Source organism: Dendrobates tinctorius, unplaced genomic scaffold, assembly GCF_039654945.1.
Source record: "Dendrobates tinctorius isolate UK_male_01 unplaced genomic scaffold, ASM3965494v1 ptg000443l, whole genome shotgun sequence".
NCBI classification, from domain to species: domain Eukaryota; kingdom Metazoa; phylum Chordata; class Amphibia; order Anura; family Dendrobatidae; genus Dendrobates; species Dendrobates tinctorius.
In genome coordinates, this window is record NW_027362106.1 from 27,874 (window position 1) to 54,020 (window position 26,147).

Here is a 26,147-nt window from a genome sequence, read left to right on the forward strand (position 1 = left end):
AAGACAGAAGGGGCGTTAGTGAGCCCAAAAGGCATCACCAGGTACTCAAAATGTCCCTCCGGAGTATTAAACGCTGTCTTCCATTCATCCCCATGCTTAATGCGAATAAGATTATATGCCCCCCTGAGGTCAAGCTTGGTAAACCAGCAAGCACCTTCAACTCTAGAAAATAGGTCAGAAATCGGGTAACGGATCCTGATATTTAACAGTAATTTTGTTAAGGGAGCGATAGTCAATACAGGGCCTTAATGAACCATCCTTCTTGGCCACAAAAAAAAAACCCAGCACCCAAGGGTGAAGAGGATGGTCTATATGACCCTTCTCTAACGACTCCTTAATATAAGAACGCATAGCCTCATGTTCGGGCACAGACAAATTAAAAAGTCGACCCTTGGGAAATTTACACCCCGGACTCAGCTCAATTGCACAGTCATAACTCCTATGAGGAGGCAACGTCACAGACTTACTCTCACTAAACACATCATAAAAATCAGCTAATTAGTCAGGAACCTCATGCGACTGGGGAGAGGTGGAGAAAACAGGAGTGTCACTAAGAGCACACCGACAACCCCAACTCACCACATACACAGATTTCCAATTCAAAACTGGATTATGGATTTGCAACCAGGGGAACCCCAGCACGATGGTATCATGCAAATTATGCAACACCAAAAATCTGCAATTTTCTTGATGGTCTGAGGCGACCCGCATTACCACCTGGGTCCAAAACTGAGGTTTATTCTTCACCAAAGGAGTAGCATCAATACCCCTCAAAGGAATAGGCGTCCACAGGGGTGTCATAGGGAAACCACAACGTTTAGCAAAATCCAAGTCCATTAGGTTCAAGGCCACTCCTGAATCCACAAAGGCTTTAGCAGAAAATGTGGACAGGGAGCAGATCAGAGTAATTGCCAGAAGAAACTTAGGTTGTACACCACCTACAACAAGTGTGTGTGCAAAACGTTTCATTTAGGGCAGACAGAAATAATATGAGAGGCATCTCCACAGAAAAACACAGCTTATTAAGCCTTCTAAACTCCTGATGTTGCGCCCTAGACAAAACTCTATCACATTGCATAGGTTCAGACATTTGTTCAACAAGTGACAGCATTTCCCGTGTAATTTTACGTTCACGTAAACACCGATCAACCTGAATGGCTAATGACATAGAATCGTCAAGACCAGAGGGAACAGAAAATCCCACCATAGTATCTTTTATGGTTTCTAACAAACCCTTCCGAAAGATAGCTGCCAATGCACCATCATTCCAAGTGGTGAGGACCGCCCACTTTCGGAATTTTTGACAGTACAGTTCTGCAGAATCTTGACCCTGGCTCAATGCCGACAGGGTCTTTTCAGCTTGATCAATCTCATTAGGTTCATCATACAACAACCCCAAGGCCTGAAAAAATGCGTCCACATTAGCTAGAATAGGATCATCTGGTACTAAAGAAAATGCCCAATCTTGGGAATCGACGTGCAGCAAGGAGATGACAATGTTAACCTGCTGCGCAGAGCTCCCCGATGAGTTAGGCTTCAAGGCAAGAAATAATTTACAATTATTCTTAAAATTCAAAAATTTAGATCGATCCCAAAAAACACATCAGGAGTGGGGATTTTTGGTTCAGCAGCGTGTGAATGAGCAAGATAGGTGGAAATTCCTCGCACTTCAGCAGCAAGCTGCTCCACATGATCAGACAAATGCTTAAACTCCATCAGGAAAAAAAAAATATTCCTCCTACGGCCTCAGAGAAAAAGAGGAAAAAATATACACACAAAAAAAATTGACACTTTTTTTTAACAATTCCATCCTGCTTTTGAGTACCCTAGAATCTGCGGTATGGCTGGTGATTCTGTTATGATTGAGTCACCGAGGAGGAAAAAACAAACACAAGCTCAGCCCAGAAAATCAGAGAGGTTGGAAACTAGCGGATTGCAGACCCTAATCCTATCACACAACTAGCAGTAGCCGTGGACTGTTCCTACGGTGATCCTAGACACCTCATCACAGCCGGAGATCTAAATAAGCCTAAAGAAAGAAATGGGAAAAAACTGACTGCCCCAGAGCAGACCCCAAAGCAATAGGCAGCCCACAACATATAATGACGGTGAAACAAGATAAAACACTAACACAGATAGAAAGATAGGTTGAGCAAATGATGGGGCCCAAGCTAACTAAAAAGGACAGGACAGAAAAGCTGCTGTCTGCAATCCGAGAAAACCCTGCTAAAAATATTACCAACACAACTGATAAGCAAAAAGGACCCTGAAGTCACTAGACTTCAAACCCTATATCAGCACTCAGAATATTCTGAAAGCAGAGCAAAAGAAAACACTGAACAAGGAATAAGAATCCAGCACACCCCCGGCCGGGGATGGCTGAACTCAAAAAACAAGGTAAACAAAACCAAAACTAATAAGTTCAATAGCAGAGCAAAAACTTATCTTTAGGAAGCAGAAATCAGACTGGTCTCCAAGAATCCAGCAGAGAAATCACCAGCCACTCAGAAGGGCGTCGGCTACCTTATATCAAGTCTGCAGTTCCTGTTACCCAGTCACAAGCCACCTGATCAGGTGTTTGATTTCTTTCATCCAAGTCAGCCTCACTACCTTCCTTCACCAGAAGAGGGAGATCCTCGGACACAAAAGGTGAATGAACAGATGAGCTCACAACACATGTTGCTTAATAATTTGTAATCGCTTCATTCTTATCCAGGTACTTACCTACATGTTGTTTAATAATTTGTTGAAAGATCTTTCCTGGTATAGAAGTGAGACTCACTGGCCTATAGTTGCCTGGGTCCACCTTCTTCCCCTTTTTGAAGATAGGAACATTTGCTCTTCTCCAGTCTTCTGGCACTTCTCCTGTTCTCCAAGAATTTTCAAAGATTATGGAGAGGGGTTCAAAAATTTCTTCTGCTATTTCCTTCAGTACTCTGGGGTGTAATTCATCTGGACCTGGAGACTTGAATTCACTTAGGTTAGCTAAGTGTTTCCACACTATATTTCTGTTTATATATATCCTGGATTCTTCTATTCTCTTAATAGGACAGTGAAAAACAGTCAGTTGATGTTACATTTCCTTTCTGAGAGAAAACAGATGCAAAATAGGAATTTAAAAGTTTGGTCTTCTCAACATCGTGTCTTACCATTTCATCATTTTCATCCTGTAAAAATCCTATAGCATCTTTGACTTTTCTTTTACTTTTGACATATCCCCAAAATCTTTTATTTTTGCTTTTGACATCTCTTGCAAGCCTCAATTCATTGTCAGCTTTAATAATCTGATTTGTGCCCTGCAAATTCTGCAGACAGCATTATATTCTTCTTTAGATATGCCTCCCTCTTTCCATTTTATAAACATTTCTTTCTTCCTTTTTAGCATGTGCTTAAGTTCTGTGTTCATCCATCCTGGTTTCCTTAAATGCTTCCTATTCTTCCCTCTTTTCTGAATTGTTAACAATTGTGCTTTGAGAATTTCATTTTTCAAGATTTCCCATCCTTCCTGGACATTTTTGTCCTTAAGGATATCCAGCCATTGGATTCCTCCAATTCTCTCTCTCAATCCCTCAAAATCTGCCTTTCTGAAATCTAACCTTGACGTTTGGTTAGTGGGAGCCCACCAAAAGCAGGGAGCTGCTGGCAGAGATAGTTGTTCCTGGAAGCCCAGAAGGCACAGCAGAAAGGTGAAATTCTGCCACTTGTACCACCTTGTGTACTTGCTGAGAATGTATGTTTTTGCAGTAGTGTAACTGGAGTCCGATGGGCCCCAGTGCCAAATTTGGACCTGCCCCCACACACACACGTTGGTCAGATGTATGGGCCCCTGTAGTGTTCTAAATTCTATAGACTTATGAATTGTCCCTTTCATTATGTAGTAAAATGTCCCCCATCCTGGTATATATGCCCATCATCCTGGTGAATATGTCCGCATCCTGGTATATACTATATGTCCCAATGATGGTATATATGGTTATGAGCCCTGGTTTTTGTGGGCTCTCGAAAGACAGCCAGGTCAGCAGACAAGAGCCCCCACTGACCGGTGTGCCTCCATAGTGATGTCACTGACCAGCAGAGGAGCCGGCAGTGCCAGAGCAGCACCGCTCACCTATTGATTTCAGTGGCAGTGAATCTGGCGCCTGCACTTCCTTCCCTGTCCACTTATGACTACCAAGAGTAAGAGTGAACAGATCCTACATAGTTATGTATCATAAACATATACTGCAGGTGTAGGCAGGCATAGGATGAAAGAAAATGCAGAATGGGTTTGATTAAGGGTCTCTAGGCCTATACACACCACTCTGAGCATGGAATTATTTTTAGCACAGTGGACTGACAGCTCATAAGAACAGAATCTGTACTCTGGGACTAGGTATGAGTAAACTGAACCTGTAGATCCCGGAGCAGTCAGCTGCGCGGAGAGACCTGTAGTGAAATCCATTCTGCATTTTCTTTGCTGCCTGTGTTTTGCTGTATTATATTTCAATGGAGCCCATGGAAGTCAACTGGGTTTCCTTGTTGACAATATTTCACATGTTCCTTCCAGCGCTTCCCCACCCCCATTGTTTCAAAATGGCAATCCTGTCCTTTTGGTACAACCCCAGTGAACAATGACTTTCCTGCGGTGCCAGTCAATTGTGTTTTGGTTAAAGCATGTACTTTAATAGCTCTATCCCCATATTTTTTAATTTCTTTTTAGTAAAAGTGTATTTTGAGTTCATCTAAAGTATTCTAGCCAGTGGAACAACAAAGTTAAGATTTACTTGGGGGTTTGAATATCTTGCATTTCATACTATCAATGCAGTGGTGACTTGGAAATGCCGACTGCATCACTCTTCAAAGTGCCATTCAATTCTCAAAACAAAAGATGACAACGTAGTTCAAGAACCAACAGAACATTATCATGGCTCCTGCCCTCAAAAAATAGAAGCAAATGTGCTTCTGTGCTGCAGAGCATCTCACCTAGAATTCTACATTATTCTCCTGCCCTGCAGAGCATCTCACCTATACCTGTATACTATCCCCCTGTCCTGCAGAGCATTTAACCTATAATTCTATACTATTCTGTCCTGCAGAGCATCTCACCTATAATTCTATATTATTCTTCTGCCCTGCAGAGCATCTCCCCTATACCTGTATACTATCCCACTGTCCTGTAGAGCATTTAACCTATAGATCTACAGTTGTGGTCAAAAGTATTGACACTCCTGCAATTTTGTCAGATAATACTCAGTTTCTTCCTGAAAATGATTGCAAATACAAATTCTTTGGTATTATTATCTTCATTTAATTTGTCTTAAATGAAAAAACACAAAAAGAATTGTCCTAAAGCCAAATTGGATATAATTCCACACCAAACATAAAAAAGGGTGGACAAAAGTATTGGCACTGTTCAAAAAATCATGTGATGCTTCTCTAATTTGTGTAATTAACAGCACCTGTAACTTACCTGTGGCACCTAACAGGTGTTGGCAATAACTAAATCACACTTGCAGCCAGTTGACATGGATTAAAGTTGACTCAACCTCTGTCCTGTGTCCTTGTGTGTACCACATTGAGCATGGAGAAAAGAAAGAAGACCAAAGAACTGTCTGAGGACTTGAGAAACCAAATTGTGAGGAAGCATGAGCAATCTCAAGGCTACAAGTCCATCTCCAAAGACCTGAATGTTCCTGTGTCTACCGTGCGCAGTGTCATCAAGAAGTTTAAAGCCCATGGCACTGTGGCTAACCTCCCTAGATGTGGACAGAAAAGAAAAATTGACAAGAGATTTCAATGCAAGATTATGCGGATGTTGGATAAAGAACCTCGACTAACATCCAAACGAGTTCAAGCTGCCCTGCAGTCCGAGGGTGCAACAGTGTCAACCCGTACTATCCGTCGGCATCTGAATGAAAAGGGACTGTATGGTAGGAGACCCAGGAAGACCCCACTTCTTACCCCGAGACATAAAAAAGCCAGGCTGGAGTTTGTCAAAACTTACCTGAAAGAGCCTAAAACGTTTTGGAAGAATGTTCTGTGGTCAGATGAGACAAAAGTAGAGCTTTTTGGGCAAAGGCATCAACAAAGAGTTTACAGGAGAAAAAAGAGGCATTCAAAGAAAAAAACACGGTCCCTACAGTCAAACATGGCGGAGGTTCCCTGATGTTCTGGGGGTGCTTTGCTGCCTCTGGCACTGGACTGCTTGACCGTGTGCATGGCATTATGAAGTCTGAAGAATACCAACAAATTCTGCAGCATAATGTAGGGCCCAGTGTGAGAAAGCTGGGTCTCCCTCAGAGGTCATGGGTCTTCCAGCAGGACAATGACCCAAAACACACTTCAAAAAGCACTAGAAAATGGTTTGAGAGAAAGCACTGGAGACTTCTAAGGTGGCCAGCAATGAGTCCAGACCTGAATCCCATAGAACACCTGTGGAGAGATCTAAAAATGGCAGTTTGGAGAAGGCACCCTTCAAATATCAGGGACCTGGAGCAGTTTGCCAAAGAAGAATGGTCTAAAATTCCAGCAGAGCATTCTAAGAAACTCATTGATGGTTATCGGAAGCGGTTGGTCGCAGTTATTTTGGCTAAAGGTTGTGCAACCAAGTATTAGGCTGAGGGTGCCAATACTTTTGTCTGGCCCATTTTTGGAGTTTTGTGCGAAATGATCAATGTTTTGCTTTTTGCTTCATTCTCCTTTGTGTTTTTTCATTTAAGACAAATTAAATGAAGATAATACCAAAGAATTTGTGTTTGCAATCATTTTCAGGAAGAAACCGAGTATTATCTGACAAAATTGCAGGGGTGTCAATACTTTTGGCCACAACTGTATGCTACTCTCTGTCCTGCAGAGCATCTCACCTATAACTCGCTAACGTTTTCCTGTGGGTATTCATGTCTGTTGGTAATTTTCTGTGGGCATTTTTCACAAATCATGTGAACATCCTCACCTTGCACCTCAAATATAGATCTGAAACTTCATGATGATGCAATTGGCAATTTTCTGTGTGGGCAATTTTCCGCATGGGCAATTTTCTGTGTGGGCAATTTTTCGTGTGGGCAATTTTTCGTGTGGGCAATTTTTCGTGTGGGCAATTTTTCGTGTGGGCAATTTTTCGTGTGGGCAATTTTTCGTGTGGGCAATTTTTCGTGTGGGCAATTTTTCGTGTGGACAATTTTCTTGTGGGCAATTTTCCTGTGGGATTTTTTCCTGTGGGCAATTTTTTGGTCACCGCCAATGATGACTGCAATTCTTCTTAAGTTTCTTGGTGTTAATGGCCTGTGTGTTTCTAAAAGTGTCGAAAGTGGGGGTGACCTAGGCGGGATGGCAGTTCTTGATAGAGAATGATAGAAGGTTGTGGTCAGAAAGTGGGAGGGGAGTTTGTGAGTTCATCCACTGAGCAAAGTCGGGAGAAGACCAAGTCAAGGCAGTTTCCATCTTCAAAAGAGGAGGTTAGAGATAAAAGGTGAGAAGCAGATGGTGAGAGGGGAAGAGCACTGGGGATGTTGAAGTCTCCCATGATGAGGGTGGGGATGTCACAGGAGAGATAGTGTGGAAGCCAGGTGGCAGTGATCCAGAAACTGATGGGAGGGGTCCGGAGGACGATACACCGCCGCCACTCGCATGGAGAAGGGGATATAGAGTCTGACAGCATGGACCTCGAAAGAAAGGAAGACAAGTGAGGGTACTTGAGGGATAACCTGAAAGATACATTTGGGTGAGAGGAACAGACCAACATCTCCACCTGCTCTGTTGTCCGATCTTGGGGTATAAAAGAAGTGTAGTCCACCAGATGAAAGAGCAGCAGCGGCGGTGGGATCCGAATCAGAAAGGAAGAAGTATGGAAGAGTTTATTGCACACTGAGCGAAAATTCCAAAGGGCACAATTAAAAGAGATAGAAGGCATGCAGGGAATATTAATAAGATTAGAGGGGTTTCTGAGTGTAGCAGTTGTGGGGTTTGACTTATGACGTGGGGGGGTCAGGGTTGGGAGAGATGTCTCCTGCGACTAGAAGGATAGAAAGAGTGAGCAGATGGTTAAGTGATTTGTGAGAGCATCTTGTGTGTTGGATGGTGGGACTGAATGGATCTGTGCTGTTTAGCAATGTGAAAAGAGCGTGAATAGGACATATACATAGGACAGGAAAGGACAGAGGGGCCTATATGGATGGAGTGTGTAATGATCCCACTACTATGCTCATATTCAAAGTACCTTTCTAGAACTTTCCATTGTCACACACTCTGAGCTTTTCAACATCCATTAGGTCTGTGCAAGACTCACACTGTGAGCTTATCAACCCCCTCCACTCCAAGCTCCTTCTAGTTCTACACTCTGTGTAACGTGATACTCGTTTAAGCTGGCTGAAGGCAGTTGGGGAAACGTGCTCTTTTGTCTACGATAGAGTTGATGATATCTTGACCCCAGTTGGTGTTATAAGTATGAAAGTTACATATTTGGAATGTGCTCCGATAGAGCTACCCACCCATTTAGTTTTCTAGACTCCAGCTTCAGCAGAATCCAAGAAATGGATTCCTACTTAACCGGTTCATACAGGTACTTCATGTTTGGGTTCAAATTAACACCAACGTCATGCTGGGGTGACACTTTGGTCGCTGCTCTACGAGGTTCTCTCCCCGAGATGTGATACTTATGAGGTTTCAGTATGTGTTAGCCCCTCTGAGAAAAGAGGAGTGCTTCCATAACTCAGGCCCCTCAGTGATGTCACGACCAGGGGGTACAAGATAGTGGGAGCTCATTTTGCAGTCATCTTTGCCCTGGAACCCTGATACAGAGAGGCTCTGTGATGCACTGTGATGTGTCACCCCTCCCCAGCACCGCATGGTCTGCTATGAAATGACTTAAGCAACTGTGTTTTTCTCCTTTTTAGTCCCCTTTATTCTGTAATCATTTGTACATATTTCAATTGTCTCCCTTTATAATAACTTTTTATACCTTTTGTAAACACTGCCTTTTGGAGTAAAATCTATAAAATTACTAGCTCCGTTTCTCCTTGCTCTATAACGTATGTTAATGTATTCTGAGGATAAATACGCTACTGATTGGGTTTGCTCCTGACCCGTCACTAATCATAGGAAAAGGAGTTGGTGGCGGCGCCGTGTTCTCGGCTTGTTGGGCAAAGCTGGCACTGACGGAATGGGTTTTATATGTGTATTGCCTGGCTGTGGCTGGGAGTAGTTATATTTCCCTCGCTGCAGCGTGCCTAATAGTCAGTACAGCCAGGCGGCCCATCTGGCAACTGAGTACCGTAGGTGCAGTTCCCTAACTGACGTGAGAGCAAGGGGGCGCCAGAGAGCTGCAAGTTCCAAAACAGGAACTGGAGTGGGATCATAAAATAGGATCCCTGACAAACTGGGGGCAACCAAACAACCCCAGATCCTGACATATTGCTGGCAGCGGTGGGATCCCCAAATATATCCCCCCTGCAATTCTTGACAGAGTGTAAACAGTTAATGCAAGGCAGTGGATGTGAGTGAATGCAGCAGCTAGGATATAAATTATACAAATGCATATGATATATATTTGTTGTAATCAAAATGTACAGAGAATAGATTTATTTATTTGTCTTACCTGTCTCCTGCCCTGTCTAACTGCCTGTTATAAATGCCAGTACTTTGATCAAATGTACTTCGATTAAATGTACATAAATGCCCCCCTGCATAAATGCTTCACCAGACTCTGTCTGTATAGGAGGCCAGTTCTAAGATCTCTTACTTTTTTCTCTCGTTAGCAGTCAAACTAAGTTGAGACAGCAGGACACAATAAATGTAGTGAGCAGATAAACAACTGTCCAGGCCTACATGGATCATAAACCACTTTGAAAAGTTACTTGACCTCATAGCATAAGGGGACAAGCAGAGTAAGTTAAAATAACTATATAACATTATATATGCTGCTAAGATGAATAACATAGGTAGGACACATGCAGGATTCAGTGCAGTAGCTTGAAATAGTTAAATACCATTATATATGCTGCTAAGATAAATAACATAGGTAGGACATTTATTTCTGTAATTTAAGGGCATGAAAATTCAAAGTTGGAAAATTGTGACATTTTCAAAATTTTCACCAAATTTCTGTTTTTTTTCACAAACACAAGTCATAAAGAAATTTTACCATTATCATGAAGTACAATATGTCACGAGAAGACATTGCCAGAATCACCGGGATCCATGGAAGCGTTCCAGAGTTATGACCTCATAAAGGAAGTGTTCAGAATTGTAAAAATTGGCCCGGTCATTAACGTGCAAACCATCCTTGGGGGTTAAGGGGTTAAAGAGCGTGAAGAATAAAAACCAGGGCTTGGGGGCTGGAAGAGGGAAAGCTGCTATTCTCAAAGCCCAAGTGGCAGAGGACGTGGTATGGGTTGAGGAAACATTTTCCAAAAACGTTGATAACAAGCTCTTTTTGTGTTTTTTTTCTTATGTATCTGCTCAAATAACTTTTTAGTTTTGAACTTTGATTAATAAAACTTTGTAATGTTGAAAAATATATATATTGACATGCTGCTGAAGTCTTTGTAATTCATGTGGCCATTACAGAAGGCATGGAAGTAAAAGTTTAGAAATATCTTAAGAAGGTGCTTCTGTCTCTGAAATTAATATTGGATTTGTCCCCTATCTGGGGACCATATATTAAATGGATTTTTAGAAACGGGAGATGGAAAAAGAGCTTGCTCTGTCCACTCCACGGATTGACCCGGTATTGCAGTATTTCCAGGAACGGTGCACTCCTTCTGATCCGGTTTCCAAAAACAGATTGAAATGAAATCAATGCAAGTTGTGTTGCTAAGCTGTTATTCTATTTTCATGTTTTATGAAACTGCACAGACACTTTGTGCCGGATCTGCAGCTCCAAACAAGCAAAATATCTAGGATCTCAAATAGCAAAGTATATTGAAAGTCATACATTTGCTTAATTTGGACTCTCTAAAGCAGTGATTACAAACATTATATAAGGCAATCAAATGTAAAATACTATTGTATGCACTATGTGCACTTTATATGCACACACATTGTATATTATATGCATTATATATTACCACAATTTATTGATTATTATTTATGCTTTATCAAATGTTCCTTAAGGGTTTTCTAACTCACATATCAAGTATGTAAATGTATACACCTATAAAAGTTGAACACTGCCACTTGTTTGTTGGTTGAAAAAGGCTCACAATTGCCATTTTGGGCAATTAAATAGCCACATTTTTACATCCTGAGCTGGTATGCTGCCTTTTTTTTTTGTCTCTATCTCATATCGCTTGATTTATTGATCTATCTAGGGCAGGGGTCTCAAACTCAATTTACCAGGGGGCCGCTGGAGGTAGAATCTGGGTTATGCTGGGCCGCATCAGGTTTTCCACAAGAAAAGCTCTTACAAAAACATTCCAATGTTATCAAATGTCTTTATTTTTTCATCTTATTTTGTGTTAAAAATTAAAAAGAAATTAACAAAATCAGTAATAAATAAATAAAATGAAAATTATAATAATACAGCAGATATAGAAGACTGAAGAAACCACATATAGTTGCTGACTAGAGAAATGTAATTATTATTATTAACCCCTTCATGACCCAGCCTATTTTGACCTTAATGACCTGGCCATTTTTTGCAATTCTGACCAGTGTCCCTTTATGAGGTAATAACTCTGGAACGCTTCAACGCATCCTAGCGATTCTGAGATTGTTTTTTCGTGACATATTGGGCTTCATGTTAGTGGTAAATTTAGGTCGATAATTTTTGCGTTTATTTGTGAAAAAATCAGAAATTTGGTGAAAATTTTGAAAGTTTCGCAATTTTCAAATTTTGAATTTTTATTCTGTTAAACTAGAGAGTTATGTGACACAAAATAGTTACTAAATAACATTTCCCACATGTCTACTTTACATCAGCACAATTTTGGAAGCAAAATATTTTTTTGTTAGGAAGTTATAAGGGTTAAAAGTTGACCAGCGATTTCTCATTTTTACAACAAAATTTACAAAACCATTTTTTTTAGGGACCACCTCACATTTGAAGTCACTTTGAGGGGTCTATATGGCAGAAAATACCCAAAAGTGACACCATTCTAAAAACTGCACCCCTCAAGCTACTCAAAACCACATTCAAGAAGATTATTAACCCTTCAGGTGTTTCATAACAGCTAAGGCAATGTGGAAGGAAAAAATGGACATTTTAATTTTTCCAACACAAATTTCCTTTCAGCATCAATTTTTTCATTTTCACATGGGCAACAGGATAAAATGGATCCTAAAATTTGTTGGGCAATTTCCCCTGAGTACACCGATACCTCATATGTGGTCATAAACCACTGTTTGGGCGTACGGCAGGGCTCAGAAGGGAAGGAGCACCATTTGACTTTTTGAATGGAAAATATGCTGGAATATTTAGCGGTTGCCATGTCGCGTTTGGAGAGTCACTGTGTGCCTAAACACTGGAGCTCCCCCACAAGTGGCCCCATTTTGGAAACTAGACCCCCCAAGGAACTTATCTAGATGCATAGTGATCACTTTGAACCCCCAGGTGCTTCTCAAATTGATCTGTAAAAAAAAAAAGTACTTTTTTTTTTCACAAAAATTATCTTTTAGCCTCAGTTTTTTCATTTTCACATGGGCAACAGGATAAAATGGATCCTAAAATTTGTTGGGCAATTTCTCCTGAGCACACCAATACCTCATATGTGGTCATAAACCACTGTTTGGGTGCAGGGCAGGGCCCGGAAGGGAAGGAGCGCCATTTGACTTTTTGAATGGAAAATTAGCTCCAATCGTTATCGGAAACCATGTCGCGTTTGGAGAGCCCCTGTGTGCCTAAACATTGGAGCTCCCCCACAAGTGACACCATTTTGGTAACTAGACCCCTTAAGGAACTTATCTAGATGTGTAGTGAGCACTTTGAACCCCCAAGTGCCTCACAAAAGTTTATAACATAGAGCAGTGAAAATAAAAAATCATTTTTTTTTCCTCAAAAATGATTTTTTAGCACGCTATTTTTTATTTTCACAAGGGTAACAGGAGAAATTGGACCACAAAAGTTGTTGTCCAGATTGTCCTGAGTACGCTGGTACCCCATATGTGGGGGGGGGGCACTGTTTGGGTGCACGGCAGGGCGCAGAAGGGAATGAGCGCCATTTGACTTTTTGAAATGAAAATTGGCTCCAATCGTTAGCGGACACCATGTCGTGTTTGGAGATCCCCCACAAATGACCCCATTTTGGAAACTAGACCCCCTAAGGAACTTATCTAGATGCATAGTGAGCACTTTGAACCCCCAGGTGATTCACAGAAGTTTATAATGCAGAGCAGTGAAAATAAAAAATCTTTTTTTTTTCCTAAAAAAAATTTTTTTAGTCTGCAATTTTTTATTTTCACAAGGGTACCAGGATAAATTGGACCCCAAAAGTTGTTTTCCAGTTTGTCCTGAGTACGCTGGTACCCCATATGTGGGGGGAGACCACTGTTTGGGCACACGTCGGGGCTCGGAAGGGAAGTAGTGACATTTTGAAATGCTGACTTTGATGGAATAGTCTGCGGGCATCATGTTACATTTGCTGAGCCCCTGTGTGCCTAAACAGTAGAAACCCCCCACAAGGGACCCCATTTTGGAAACAAGACCCCCCAAGGAACTTATCTAGATGTGTGGTGAGCACCTTGAACCCCCAAGTGCTTCACAGAACATTGTAACGCAGAGCCGTGAAAATAAAAAATCATTTTTTTCCCTCAAAAAAATGATTTTTAGCCCGCAATTTTTTTTTCACAAGGGTAACAGGAGAAATTGGACCCCAAAAGTTGTTGTCTAGTTTGTCCTGAGTACGCTGATACCCCATATGTGGGGGATGACCACTGTATGGGCACACGTCAGGGCTCGGAAGGGAAGTAGTGACGTTTTGGTATGCTGACTTTGATGGAATGGTCTGCGGGCATCATGTTACATTTGCAGAGCCCTTGATGTTCCTAAACTGTGGAAACCCCCCACAAGTGACCCCATTTTGGAAACTAGACCCCATAAGGAACTTGCCTAGATGTGTGGTGAGCACCTTGAACCCCGAAGTGCTTCACAGAAGATTGTAACGCAGAGCCATGAAAATAAAAAATCTTTTTTTTTTCCTCAAAAAATGAATTTTTAGCTCGCAATTTTTTATTTTCACAAGGGTCACAGGAGAAATTCGACCCCAAAAGTTGTTGTCCAGTTTGTCCTGAGTATGCTGGTACCCCATATGTGGGGGGAAACCACTGTTTGGGCACACGTTGGGTCTCAGCAGGGAAGTAGTGACATTTTGAAATGCTGACTTTGATGGAATGGTCTGGGGGCATCATGTTACATTTGCTGAGCCCCTGTGTGCCTAAACAGTAGAAACCTCCCACAAGTGACCCCATTTTGGAAACTAGACCCCCCAAGGAACTTATCTAGATGTATGGTGAGCACCTTGAACCCCCAAGTGCTTCACAGAAGTTTATAACGCAGAGCCGTGAAAATAAAAAATCATCTTTTCCCCTCAAAAAAAATGATTTTTAGCCCGCAATTTTTTTTTTCACAAGGGTAACAGGATAAATTGGACCCCAAAAGTTGTTGTCCAGTTTGTCCTGAGTACGCTGATACCCCATATGTGTGGGGGAACCATTGTTTGGGCACACGTCAGGGCTCGGAATGGAAGTAGTGACGTTTTGAAATGCAGACTTTGATGGAATAGTCTGCAGTCGTCATTACGTTTGCAGAGCCCCTGATGTGCCTAAACAGTGGAAAGCCCCCACAAGTGACCCCATTTTGGAAACTAGACCTTCCAAGGAACTTATGTAGATGTATGGTGAGCACTTTCAACCCCCAAGTGCTTCACAGAAGTTTATAATGCAGAGACATGAAAATGAAAAAAACATTTTTTTTCCACAAAAATAATTTTCTAGCCCCCAATTTTTTATTTTCCCAAGGGTAACAGGAGAAATTAGACCCCAAAAGTTGTTGTGCAATTTTTCCTGAGTACGCTGATACCCCATATGTGGGGGTAAACCACTGTTTGGGCACACGTCGGGGCTTGGAAGGGAGTGAGCACCATTTGACTTTTTGAACGCAAAATTGGCTGGAATCAAAGGTTGCACCATGTTGCGTTTGGAGACCCCCTGATGTGGCTAAACAGTGGAAACCCCTCAATTCTAACTCCAACCCTAACCCCAACACACCCCTAACCACAACCCTAACCCCAACACATCCCTAACCCTAATCCTAACCCTAACCCCAACACACCCTAACCCCAACACTAACCATAACACTAACCACAAGCCTAACCCTAATTCTAACCCTAACCCTCTTTTCAACCCTATCCCTCTTTTCAACCCTAACCCTCTTTCCAACCCTAACCCTCTTTCCAACCCTAACCCTAATTCCAACCCTAACCCTCTTTCCAACCCTAACCCTCTTTTCAACCCTAACCCTCTTTCCAACCCTAACCCTCTTTCCAACCCTAACCCTAACCCTCTTTCCAACCCTAACCCTCTTTCCAACCCTAACCCTAACCCTAACCCTCTTTCCAACCCTAACCCTCTCTCCAACCCTAACCCTGATGGAAAAATAAAAATAAAAATATTTTCTTTATTTTATTAGTTATGCCTACCTATGGGGGTGATAATCGGGGGGTTCATTTACTTTTTATTTCATTTTGATCACTCTGAGAGTGATCAAAATGAAATAATGGAATCTGCAGCCGGCAGATTCGGGCGGGCGCACTGCGCATGCGCCCGCCATTTTCTAAGATGGCGGCGCCCATGAACCGGAGCCGCCGGACACCGGGAGCGACGGGGGGACTTGGAAGGTGCCGGGGGAGGTGAGAGGGGGTGAGGGGGGATCGAAAGCTGGCGGGGAGCGAAGGGAATGGGAGGGGGGGCAGATGATGACAGTGGCGGCAGATCGCCGCTGTCATTCAGTGGCAGGGGGGCGATCGCCGGTGGGGGGGTCAAATCGGTGTCTCCAGCCATGTCCGATGCTACTGCAGCATCGGCCATGGCTGGATTGTAATATTTCATCAATTTTCATTGATGAAATATTACTATCGCTCTGATTGGCTGTTTCACTTTTAACAGCCAATCAGAGCGATCGTAGCCACGTGGGGGCGAAGCCACGCCCCCTGTGTTGAATTACAAAGCCCCCTGTATCTGCGGGTCAGGTGACCTTTCATTGACCCCGGTCACCCGACCCGCAGGGGGGCTTTGAATTCATGACACAGGGTATGCGTCATAGGTCGGATTGGCACCGACTTTCATGACGCATACGCTGTGTCACAGGTCGGGAAGGGGTTAAGATTCAGATGTCTGTATTAACAGTTCTTTAACATTTAACTTTCTGAACATGAATGGAACATTGAACATAAACTGTTTTGAACATGGCTTCTTCTGCCTACTTCTTTTTCAAATCAATTTTATTGAGAGTTTTTACATTAGTGAGGGGAAGGGCTCAGGGGGAGGGTGGGAGGAATGGGGAGGGAAGGGAAGAAAGGGGGGGAGGACCAGTTGGTCCAAACAAGTTTTCATTCATAATACAATAGTTGAGAGATATAATTGACTGGGTTATTTTATAACCAGAACCATGCTATAACAATATGTTTAATACATGCCAGATTGTCTCTGGAGCAAAGAACAAACAACAAAATATCAGTGCAGCAATTGCTATAGAGTTAGCTTGTAGGAAATAATGTAATCCATCTGAGCCATTTATGAATGAAGAGGCCAATATTATTATTAATAGTGGCTAGTTTTAGTTCGAAAGATTTGTGTAAGGAGATTTTTTCCTTTATATCTTCAATTGTTGGAATATCCTGTCTTTTCCAATTAAAAGCTATGGAGCTTTTGGTAATAAGGAGGATGAGAATTATTAGAGGTGGAAGTGTTTGGATTGATTCTTGTGAAGTAATAGATAACAAGGCCAATTGGGGAGAGAGGGTGATGGGTTTTTGAAGAAGGGAGTTTATTAGGAGAGAAATATTTCTCCAGAGAGGTTTGATCGCTGGGCAGTGCCAAAATATGTGTAAAAGATTCCCGTGATGTCCACATCCTCTCCAGCATAATGGGGAGATCTCAGGGTATATCTTGGCTAGTCTGGCTGGTGTGTGGTACCAACGTGAAATAATTTTCTGGTGGGTTTCCAAGAGAGACATGGATAACGTGGCGGACATGGAGGAGGAACATGCCTGCTCCCAGTCCTCTATTCCTGGATTTATCCCAAGTTCCGTCTCCCACTTAATTATATTATTTGTTTTGGTAAATTCGTGGCACTTATTGAGCCACATATAAATATATGAAACCCTCCAGAAAAGGCAGTGGTTTATGTTGTTAATGAGATTGGAGAAAGGCTCAGAGGGTTTTGCGTCTTTCTTTCTAAGTTTAGTTGCTAATTCTTTTAGTTGAATATAGTCAAAAAATGATGATGATGGAATACTGAACTTATGTTTCAAATCGCTAAAGGAATAGATGTGGTTGTGTCCGCAAATGTCTCTGAATTTTTTGACACCGTGGTCAGACCAGATTGAGGGTAGACCTGACTCAAAAAGAGACGCTATAACGTCGAGAGATAGAGAACCTAACAGGGCAGTATTCGTGACGCTTCTTTTTTGTTTAGCTAAGAGTCTCCAAGCTTCCAGGGTTGCTTGAAAGATTGGATGAGTAGTGGAGAGAACCTTTTTGAGAAGGATGGATTCCAGGACGAGAAAAGAAGGAGACCTGTTGTTGTTTAACGCCTTTTCAATGTCGGCCCATGCCGGAGGGTCTACAGTTGACCACCAGTGGAGGCTGTTTTTGACAAGGAATGCGGAGTAGTAAGCCGAGATATTTGGAAGGCCAGCTCCTCCAAATCTCCTGTTGCCATATAAAACATTTTTCGCAATTCTGGCTTTTTTCCCGTTCCAAACGAAATTGTTGGTCATGAGTTGAAGATTGGTAAGGGCAGAGGTGGAAATGGGTAGAGGGAGAGATCTAAAGAAATAGATTATTTTGGGGAGGATATAGGCTTTAAAAATTATAATTTTACCCCACCAGGAGAGGTTTTTCTCCCCGTATGTGTTTAGGTCTTTTGAAATGGTCTCTGTGAGGGATTTTAAATTTAGAGGTATGAGGGAAGGGACTTTATTTGTGAATTTGATTCCCAAATATGTGATGTAATCTGTAGTCCAGCTCCATGGGCATGAGCGACTGATAGAGTTGGTTTGAGTGTTGTCCAGATTAAGTGCTAGCATCTTGGATTTTGTTATGTTGATTTTGAAATGGGAGATGTCCGAAAACTTCTGTAGAAGTTCTTGGACTCTGACAATTGATTTGATTGGGTTTGACAAAGTGAGAATAACGTCGTCAGCGAAGAGGCATATTTTATATTCTTTATCCCCTACTTTGATGCCTTGGATATCCGGGTTGTCTCTAATAGAGTGAGCTAGGGGTTCAATTGCTAGGGCAAAGAGAAGAGGGGAAAGTGGGCAGCCCTTGTCTGGTGCCGTTGGATATTTGGAAAACTTTTGTAAGGTGGTTATTAACATATACTTTGGCCGTTGGGTCGGTGTATAATGCTCTAATGCTTGTAATTAGTTTGTGGTGAAAGCCGAATTTATGAAGGGTGGCGAAGAGGTAATCCCAATTTAATCTGTCAAAAGCCTTTTCGGCGTCAAGAGAAGCTATGACGGATTTGGTTTTGTGTGTATTGATGAGTTTTATAAGATTGATCAATCTTCTGGTGCCGTCTGTAGATTGTCTATTGATTATGAACCCGATTTGATCTTTATTGATTAGTTTGGGGAGTATGGAATTCAGTCTGTTTGATAGTAGTTTTGCATAAAGTTTGATATCTGTATTTATTAGCGAAATTGGCCTAAAATTTTTCATAAGAGTAGTATCTGAATTGGGTTTGGGAATAAGGATTAGGGTGGCCTCAAGCATTTCCTTGGGGAAGTAGCCCAAAGTAGAGGCTGTGTTAAAGATTTTCGTCAAGTGAGGAGTGAGGATTTCGGCAAAAGTTTTATAGTAATTATTCGTAAATCCGTCAGGGCCAGGGGCCTTGAAGGGTTTGAGGTGTTTTATAGCTTCTAGAGTTTCTTTTTCGGAAAAGGGGGATGACAGAAAAGATTTGTCATCCTCATCTAGTTTCGGGAGGTTAATTTTGGCCAGAAAAGAGGTGATATCTGAAGGATTAGGATGGGGGAGGGGTAAGTTTTGATTGATATTGTAGAGATTTTCGTAAAATGTGGCAAAGGAGTTAGCAATATCCTGTGGGTGGGACAGGGGGATAGCTTTAGGGGAAAGAATGGTGTCGATCCTGTTTTTCCGTCTATGGTTTTTCAAGATGTTAGTCATGTAACGCGATGGGCGATTTAGATTTTGATATAGTCTAAAGCGGTTGTTTTTAACTGCTGAGTCATGAAACGAGAATATCAAGGCTCTAAGCTCTTGTCGTAATTTGAGGAGTTCCGAGCGTATAACAACCCGAATTTGTATTGTCAGTTATCATTGTTTCTTTAGTTTTGATTTGATTCTGGAGATCTGTTATTTTCTCTCTGTTTGCCCTTTTGTGTCTCGAGGATATTCTAATTAGGATGCCTCTCAGAACAGCTTTGTGGGCATTCCAAAGGGTAAAAGGGTTAGAAAGTTCAGTATTGTTCTCTTTGAAGTAATTTAGGAGGGCTGTAGTAATCTCTGCATTATAATGTGGGATATTAATTAAAGAAGAGTTGCACTTCCATAAAAATTGTTGGTTGGTAGCAGGGCCGAGAGTGAATGTAGCTACTACTGGAGCGTGATCAGAGATCGTTTTAGGGAGGATAGAAATGGAAGTAAATTTGGGGAGTGAAAAGACATCAGTTAAAATTAGGTCAATACGAGAAGCAGTGTGATGGACATCCGAAAAGTGAGTGTACTCAATTGAAGTCGTGTTTATGGAACGAAATGTGTCAAAGAATTCATTGTAATATATCCAGTTGTTTAGTGTTTCTGCCTTGTGTCTATTGGGGGCTGAGGAGTCCAATTTTCCATTTGGGACCATGTTAAAATCTCCCGCGAATATTAAAGAACCCTTTTTTATTAGGTTGATTTTCTTTAGAAGTTTGTTTAAGAATCTGATTTGACCTGTGGTAGGGACATAGACGTTCACAATAGTGACAGTTGAGTTATTGATATTGCAAACTAGAATCTGGTAGTGGCCTTTCTCGTCTCTTAGTTCTTCTATGAATTTAAAGTTGATGGAATTTTTTATCATGGTAAGGACTCCTGCCTTTTTCTTTACTCCCGATGATTCATATATGTGGGGAAAGTTTTTGTGAGAAAAGTTGGGGTGGGCCTCTTTTAAATTTCGTTTCCTGAAGACATACAACATCGGAGCCCAGCCTGTTGGCCTCGCAATGTATTACATGGCGCTTCCTAGGGCTGTTCAGACCCCTGACGTTGTACGTGGCCAGGTTTATTTTCATTGTCAGAGTGGTGTTTTGTGGTTGTGGAGGTACTTGTGATGCTGTTGAACTCGGTTGGATTGTGGCTGATGTAGAAGTTTAGGCACAGATGGATAAGGTTGAGGTTGTATAGGCTGCAACTGAAACAATATAATGGAAAAAACAAGACAAATTAGACAAATTTGTAGCAAATTTGGTCAGAATAATCTTATATGGACCAACAGGAGCAGATTTCTACGATGAACTCTGCTCAACTCAGGGGGGACCACCAGGAGAAGGTTGCCTAGGCAAACTCTACTCTAACTCGGTGGAAAGTCCGTGGGAGAATATCCCGAAAACAACCTCTGAGAGGAATAAACCAACATCCCAGCCAAGTAGGGCACTTGACAGGAAAAAAGAATCTGCAGTCCATCTTTGCAATTTTAACGATGGTGACAAAATTAACGGCCCAAAAGGGAAATGCTGCGTGGCCTGCTAAATAAAAGGAAGAAAGAAAAGAGTCTTGTGGTGGTTAAGACCGCTCGGGTGATCTGGTCGGAGTCTTGGGATGAAGCCGGCCTGTTCCTGGGCTTGATGTTCATTGATTTCAAAAATCTGTGGCCTTCTTCTATGGAGGAAAGGACTGTGGTTTTGCCATTGTGGAGGACCAGGAGTTTTAGGGGAAAGCCCCATTTGTATTGAATATTATTGTCTCTCAAGGGGATGGTGATATCTTGGAAAGCTTTTCTTCCTTCTATGGTATGTTTTGAGAGGTCTGTGAAGATCTTGAGGTGGGAATATGGGTCTGGGAAGCCTCCATTATCTCTGATGTTATTTTGGATCCGTTCTTTGGTGTGGAAAAAATGGATTCGGAGGATTGTGTCTCTGGGGGTGCCTTTAGGTAGGTGAGCCGGTTTTGGTAGTCTGTGTATTCTGTCAATGATAGTATCATGGGCTGAGAGAGTCGGTTCGATTTTTTTGAAGACTTTTTGGACATAGTCTTCTAGTTTGGTAGAGGTAACGGATTCTGGAATCCCTCTGATTTTTATATTGTTTCTTCTGCTGCGATCTTCTAGGTCTGCCAGCTTGTGTTTCAACTGGGTAATCTCTGTTCTGATTTGGTGACTCTCATTAGTTGACTCCTCGGATTTCTTTTCTACTGTGACAATCCTGGATTCGAGGGTTTCTAATTTTTTGTTAAAAGATTCAAATGTTGATTGGAAGATTTTCATTTGAGATTCGAGGGTGGCTTCCAGGGTGACTTTGAGATTATTATTTATTTTTTCCGCCAAAGAGGTCATATATAGTTCAATAGAGTCAAGGTTTGTTTTGTCAAGGGAGTCCAGTTTTGGTTTGGATTTTGCTGGGCTGGAATTCGGAGTTGAGGCCCATGAATCATTATCGGAGTCTTCTTTATGGTCGATTAGAGGTGCGAATCTCTCGTTCCGGGCTCCTGGGTTCCTTCTTTTTGAGGAGACAGAAGTGTCCATAGTGGGAGCGATTTTATGTGGGGTCCTGGACCTAGTGGGGCTGATTGTGTTGACTTTGTCCGAGGACGGATGAGATTTTCCCCCCTTGTCTCCACCCCCTTTAGGGGATAAGGAGGCAGAGGAGGCCGGTGTTTTGGTTTGTTTAGCAATATTTGATTTATTCTGGCTCATTTTGCCAAACTGAGATATCAAAGAAAGATTCGGTGCCCGTTGTCTAGTGAAGGGGGTTGTGTAGAGCACTCCTGTAGGATGGGAGTTAAAGAACGCTTGTAGGGTGAATTCTAGTAATTTAAGGGAGAAGGCGGTTTATATTTGAATATGGTGCCCTGGTCGGAGTTAATGCTTGGTGTGACAATGATATTGTGGTTGCCACTTTTATGCTGGGTAGCCTTGGGTTGTTAATTTTTATTAAAACAGACAGGCTCAGCAGCACTGTTTTTTTTTTTTTTTCCTTAGGCTACGTTTTTTGCGTAGCCGGGGAACGTAAGCTACGCAATTGGCGTAAGGAGTGTGCGCGCCTGCGCACTGAAACACCTCTTTGTCAGCAGTGATCTCCGCTCTGATGTCGGGACATTGAAGGCTGCAGACAACCCGGGTGGCTCCCCACTGCTGTCCAGCGAGGAGGGAAGGACCCCCCGGGATCCGAAGGAGCTGGGGGCGGTAATGTTTTAGACTCCTTTTTATTACAATTACCCGCGGCAGACGGGGATGACAGGCGGGGTCGCGGCAGCAGATTCTCCTTACCTCCTCCTCACTCCCGATGGCCGGTGGGGGGTCCCGGTTAGTGGGAGGGGATGTTTTTGAATGCGGGCAGGGGCCACGGGATTCTCCGAAGTCAGCGGAGGTTGTGGAGGAATTATTCACAGTACTCCGGTTGCCGCTATTGTCCCTGTCGCCTCGGAGTTATCAGCCCGGGTGCGGGGCTGTTGCACATGCGCAGTAAGAAGGAAACTCGTCGGGGCTGAGGCGGCAGTGTAATAAAAGAAACGGCCGCGGCGGTTCTTACCGGGGATAGTAGTAGGAGTAAATTTAAGTACCGGGCACCTCCTCGGGGAGCACCGGGGGCCCCTCTTTCGCTGTTCTTTGCTGCAGTGGATCTTGAAGGAGCCGCGGTGCGGGCCGGAGAGGTGGGCCGACAGGCACAGGGAGACAGGGGCTACAATGGTTTTTTCCTGGGCCAGATGAGCCCTTCCGAGGATGGGCACCCATCAGGAATTCTGTGGGGATAGATTAGTCCACGGACAGTCTTGGAGGGGACAGTCTTGGTAGGGATAGGACCGGTAGGCCTGGTAGGCCTCAGAAATGAGGTCAGGCCTTGCAGTTCTGATTTTTCCTGGATTACAGTCAATGGGGGTTTCAAAGTAGGTCTGTGATAGCCGTTGAGTATTCTTTCAATAAAGAATTGGTCAGGATGGGTTTTTCCTGGTTGATGGTTGTTGATTTAGATAGGCTGTATCAGGAGCTCTCGGGCTGCACCTCTTACTCCATTGCAGTCCAGGCCACGCCCCCCTTCTGCCTACTTCTTGCTGCTAGAGATCTGGTAGCGCTTACTGTTATGAATGGGTCACCAAGGAGAAAAAAGCAAAACAAGCTAAGCCACAGAAAACCAGAGTGGTTGGTAACTATGCAGATTGCAGATCCCTGATGTTACACACAACTAGCAGTAGCCGTGGAGCGTGCCTACGATGAACCTAGACGCCTCGTCACGGCCGGAGGACTACATAAGCCTAAAGCAAGAAAAGGAAAAACTAACTGCCCCAGAGCAGACCCCAAAGGAATAGATAGCCCCCACACAGGTATTGACAGTGAAACAAGATGAAGGCACAAACACAGGCAGGAAAATAGGCTGAGCAAATGATGGGGCCCAAACTAACTTGACAGGAAAGGAATGGGAAGACACTGCAACCTGCAAAAAACCCTACAAAAATAATGTCCAACACTTCTGATAGCAAAATTAACCCTGAAGTCACTAGACTTCTCCCACTATATCAGCACTCTAAAATATTCTGAGACAGAGCAAAAAGAGACAGAACTAGTAAGGGACAAAAAGCCAATTGGCAAAATACTAATAAGAGTGGAAATTCAGCTCAGCCCCCAACCGGGGGTGGCTGACCACACAAAAAACTGAATAGACCAACAAAATCAATTGTGAACATTAGCAGAAAAACTTAGCTTTAGATGACTGGAACAGAGCTGAAAACCAAGAGCTGACAAGCCAGAAGGAATCACCAGCAACTGAATAGGGTGTCGGCTGTCTTAAATCCAATCTGAGAATCCTGAGATCCAATCGTCATCCTCATTCTCAGGTGGCAGATCTCCATCGATCAAACCAGCTGCACCACCTCCCGTCACCACCAGAGGGAGTCCAGAAGGGGAACTCACAACTGATGAACCAGAGAATGAACTCACAACAGCTTACTCTCGCATAGCCGAGCCACATTTGGCTTAAGGGAGGAAGCAGTTGAGACCCTCAGTAGGGCTTGAAGATACTCATCAGTAAGTCTGGACCTGTACTTGGACTTATTGAAGTTCAAGGTAGAGAAGAGCTTTTCGCACAAGTATGTGCTCCCAAAAAGACACATGGTCCGCTTGAACATTCGGGAAAGCTCAGGGAAGCTGGGGGGCAATTCTCTCAAAAATTGCTCGAGCTTGTCTGCTTTTCCACTCACCTCCCTGAACTTGGCTTTGAGTTCAGAGTTGCACTGCGGGTCAATGAGATCCATTTGAAGCACAGGAGGGGCATCTTGCACATCAAAGAAGGGGTCCACAAAATTTTGAAATGTGGCTCTGTGGGTCTTGAAGTCTGCAAATCTGTGATCAAATTCCTCCTGTAGCTTCAAAATGACATCCATATACTCCTCACCATTGAATGGTGTGCTTGCTTCCATGAGTGCATGATGGGAAATGGCAAAGGATTGTCTGAGAAAGCTGGGCTTTCCATAACATAAGTTTTGTGGAGAATGCTCTCACGTTGTCATAGGCAGCACTGACAAGTTGCCCTTGGCCTTGTAACTTCTTGTTCAGTACATTAAGCTCATGTATGATATCAACAAAAAAGTTAAGTCCATGAGCCATTTTGGATCATATAGCACAGGAAGCGCAGCCCTATCTTTCTCCATGAAGGCTTTCAGTTCCGCTCTCAACTCAAAAAATCTCTTCAATATGTTTCCCCTGCTGAGCCAACATACCTCGGTGCAGTCTACTTCATCCCCATGTCCCGCTGAGCAGCAATTTCCGCGGCCACCTCAGCTTCTGAGCCCAGGGTAATGGCGCAAGTTCGCAATAAGGCCATCTGATGTCCCGCCTCCGAGCAATATACCGCACCGCCCCACCGCTCATTCTGAACCCGGCGCACCTGAGTCTGTGGCAGCTCCTGCTGCATGTTTTGTGTGACTCATACACCTTGCCTGCTGACAGCAGGCTTCTGTGACTGTCTAGCCATCATCATACTCACCTCCTCCTGCTGCAGCTCCGATGGTCCAGCACCGACTTCTTCCTGTATGAGCGCGCGGTCACACGTCAAGTGGTACTGCTCAATAAGCTCATGAATATGGGTGCCATGCCTATGAGTGGAGTGGCGTTCATATTCATGACCTTAATGAGCGGTACACATGCGATACTCGGCTGTGTTTCTCGCATGTGTGATCCTGGCCGAGGTGAGGGCCGTAAACTATTGTCCCGAGGACCCATGAGGTGAGGGCCGCAAACTATTGTCCCGAGGGCCGCAGTTGGCCCGCGGACGGTGAGTTTGTGTTAGGAGTGGCGGAAGGCACTGTGCAGTGGATGACAAAACCGCTGCTGAGAGAGACAGAGCACTACAGCGGTAATATGCACAGGGTTCTAACACCCAGGTGCAAAAAGGCAAGCTCTGTTAACTGACACAGAACTGCAAGGAAAAATAATAAAGTATCGCTGAGCCTGTTAACAGCACAGGATCTCAGCGGCACACGTGCGGTAGCCGGAAACCGGAGCAGTTAAATAGTCACTACAACCGAGCGGACTTACCATGTACACGTGTGCTCGGCGTCGCAACTGCGCACGCCTGGACAGGCTGCAACCGCAAATATCGCAAGCGTGATGCAGGACGCTAAGCTGCTGGAAAGATGGAGCTTGTGCGTGCTGGCGCTAGCGCAGGTGCTGACAGAAAACCACGCACTTACACAGACGTAATAACCGAGGGAAGGGGTTTCTTAATGAGTCAGTCACCAGTCCAAGCATCCGTCACCATACACACAGCAGCAGTATAAAAATACTAGCGCATGGCATA

At 43.3% G+C, this 26,147-nt stretch overlaps 1 pseudogene; it reads left to right on the forward strand.

Annotated features, from left to right (window-relative positions):
* The first annotated feature begins 10,567 nt into the window (after positions 1–10,567).
* On the forward strand, positions 10,568–10,736 carry LOC141077382 (U2 spliceosomal RNA; annotated as a pseudogene).
* Positions 10,737–26,147: the final 15,411 nt, after the last annotated feature.